This window comes from Petaurus breviceps, unplaced genomic scaffold (genome assembly GCF_028583685.1).
Source record: "Petaurus breviceps papuanus isolate PSGF00001 unplaced genomic scaffold, PetGlider_PUasm1.0 186, whole genome shotgun sequence".
NCBI classification, from domain to species: domain Eukaryota; kingdom Metazoa; phylum Chordata; class Mammalia; order Diprotodontia; family Petauridae; genus Petaurus; species Petaurus breviceps.
Genome location: NW_027185798.1, coordinates 40,140,482 through 40,143,944, shown reverse-complemented (window position 1 = coordinate 40,143,944; position 3,463 = coordinate 40,140,482). Strand labels below are relative to the sequence as shown.

The 3,463-nt window shown below is 39.5% G+C and overlaps 1 protein-coding gene across 1 annotated transcript in view; it reads right to left on the bottom strand.

Annotated features, from left to right (window-relative positions):
- Positions 1-3,463, bottom strand: part of CASQ2 (calsequestrin 2) — a 118,137-nt gene that overhangs the window by 62,557 nt on the left and 52,117 nt on the right. The window lies entirely within an intron of this gene.

The following is a 3,463-nucleotide window of genomic DNA, read 5'->3' as shown; positions in this document are numbered from 1 at the left end:
CTCTTCTCTCTGTCTGTCTGTCTCTGTCTATCTGTCTCTCTCTCTCTCTCTATTGCTCTCTTTCTCTGACTGTCTCTAATACCCTCCATCCTCAGGCTGGATATTGACACTGGACCATGACTTTCTGGATTCAGTCACATCATGGCCTAGATAGTAGAAAAAGTAACCACTCATAGAGGGGGGAAAGGAGGGGAAAATGCAGCAGAGGGAAGTACTTAAGTATGAATTTCTTGGATTCTTCCCATATGTGTTTTCGTTGGAGTTTGGATTTGCCTCCTTTCAGAGACAATATTCTCATTGATGCTCCCAAAGAAATTAATACTCTGTTTTCCTTTAAGACATTATTGTATTCATGAAGAAGTAGGACTTCTCCTGGGGTAGATACTATGCAGTAATGATGGGTGCACTAAAAAAAAAGATTTTCGATAAAGCATTTTATTAAATACATCAAAGAAGAAATGTACAGAAGGGCATATACAATAGTTTTGTCACTACCTTGTTAAATTAAAAATAAGTGTATATGTGTGTGTGCATGTGTTTGTGTGTGTGTATTCATAGACCCCAGAGATAGGGACCTTAGAGGCTATTTAAACCAACCCTTTCATTTTAAGGATGAGGGAACTGAGGCCCAGGAGGTCAAATGACTTTGCCTAAAATGACCCAGATTGTGTCAGAGTCAGATTTTTAACCTGGGTCCTGTAACAAGAGGCAGTAGATAGATTTAGATTCAGAAAGACCTGGTTTGAAGCCTACTTCAGAGCCTTATTAACTGTGTGACACCGGACAAGCCTCTTAACTTTACTGGGCCTCAGTCTCCTTATCTGTAAAATGAAGGGGTTGGATTTGATAATGTTTATGGTACCTGCCAGCTCTATGATCTATGCAGCCTGTGTGTATATGAATATATAATATACATTATGCATAATATACATGTAATATACACGTAGCATATTAAAATATGTACATAGAAGTTTATAACTTCTTATACAAGCCTCTTTTTGTTCAACTTTGTACAGCAAAATGTTTGTTGTTCATTGTTAAGTTCACAAAAAAAGAAAATTTAATTTGATAAAAAAAAGAAATAAGGCATGGTTTTTGTCATCATAGGGCTTGGGCCCCCATTCCAAGACCCACAATGTGGATGGGCTTCCTCTTGTTTCTAAGAAGGCCTAGTCACAGATTGTTATTGATTGGTCAGTGGATGAGGCATTGATCATTCAAGGAGAGGCTGTAACTAGGGTTTCTTGGAAGCAAGAGGCAGGCCGTCCAAACAGTGGGTCTCAGATACAATCAGAAGTGATGATACTTCATATATATGCATGTGTGAGCACAGCATGTGTGTATTCTGCACTTATGCTGGGCCGACAAAATTTTAGGGCACAAATATGAAGTTTGGGTAGAAAAGCGAGATGATGTATATATTCCAGATTCTCCTAGAAAAGTTTTTTTCCAAGGCTTCCCTTGTCTCCTACTAGCCCTGGAAATACCCTTCTAGTATCCCTTGGGAAGTCCCTGCTTTCATGCTTCCTGGTACCTGTGGATGCAGAGATTGAATTCACTCTTTACCTGAAGTGGAGCTCATTCATTCTTTTGACAAATATTTATTGAGAGTCTACTACTGTGAGCCGAGCTCGTACAAGGCTCTGATCTGACTCCTTAGTGTTATTACACTATTTGAGAATGCTGTATTAAGAGCTGAATAGGCCCTCTGGTGACCATATAACTAAGTAGCTTAGCCACTTATTTATTTTAATGGTAGCAATGGATTTTGCCAGAGGAGAGGAAAGCACTAAGACGTTTATATGGTGATCACACAAGGGCAGACAGTAATGCCAATGCTTATTCTAAAAATGGTCAGCCTATAGCCTGTGAATCTGTTTAGGCAACATTTCAGTTGATGAAAAATGAAACCAGCTTAGAACAGTTTATAATTGAGCTTGGAAGTGAAGATTTCTCAATGTTGACCTTCTTTATCAACTTTGCTTTGTTAGTTGGGAACCTTCTCTCCAAGGATCTCCTCTATTCAGTGGGTCACAAAGTCCTCCAGCTAACTCATTCTCTGCTGTTTCTTTGTCCTTTCCTGTCCCTCATCACTATAGCAGCTTTCTAATGGGTCACCTTGTTTTTAATATTCCCCGTTCTAATTCACACTGTTGCCATTCACTCTTTACAACACCATTTTCATCCAATCACTTCTGTATATACAAGAACCTAGTGACTCATTATTTGGGTCACTCACAAAACCATCCTAAATGGTCTCCCTGCTTCCACTACCTTTCCCCACCAATCCATCCCTGACAGAACTAAGTCATTTTCCTTAAATATAATCTTATTATTCCTCTGATCAAAACCCTTTTGCTCAAGGCTTTCTGGTGCCCACAGGATGACATTCAAACTCTACATCATTGAGTACCTACCTGACTTTCCAGCCTTATTTCATTCTACTCTCAGTACACACTCTGCACCCCAGACAAAATGACTTGTTGGCCATTGCCAAAATTTATCCTTCATGCCCTTTTTCAGAACTTATCCTATCCTCTCCTGCCTTCATGAGTATACACAGGTTATTCCTTATGTATTGAATATACCCCCTAATCTTTCCAACCTATTCTTCCTTCAAGGCTCAGTTCAGGTACCAAACCTTCCTTGAGACCTTCCCCAATCACACCCTGCCTCCAACTGCCACCACCAGCTAAAAGTGTCCCCTTCTTTTAAGTATTTTCTCAAAGCTCTTTATTTTCTTTTGGCCCATCATATTCTTTCTTTCATATATCCTTGGGTGTGTACATGCTATCCTTTCTCACACATGGTAGGTCCTTAAAGGGCAGCTGCCATGTTGCTTTCAATCTTTGCATCCTCCACGCTCATCACAGTGCCAGTCACAGATGATGAAGAAATACTTGTGGAACTGAATTAAATCAGAGAAACTCTTTCTTGTATTCACGGTTCAAAATAATTCTTAGCCTTCCATCTCACGGTGCATTTCACACACACACACACACACACACAATGCAGAGACAACAAATGGAACATAATTTACTCCCTATCCATAATTTTCTATCCCCATCATTTGTCATTCCTTAACATTATCCTTCAGTTGTAGCCAAATTAATCTACTTGCTTTCTTTTACTTCTAAACACATATATACTGATTGCTATTTCCTGCCTCCGTGCATGTGCTCCAGTGTTTTGCTTTCTGCGTTTTACTTCTTAAAACTGTGATGGTAGCAGGATGGTTAGGCATGTCTTGAGGTAATTCATTTTAATAATACTCTTTAATTCAATTGTCACTTATTTCATATGACTTGTTTCTTGGGAAGTAGATAATAAGATTGAAGGCTAATTGGAAGGGAAAGGAAGGGAAGAGGGAAAAGGGAATGGACGGGAAGGGAATGGAAGAGGGAAAAGGGAAGTGAAGAGGGAAAAGGGAAAAGGGAAAGGGAAAGGAAGAGTTTGTAGTTCA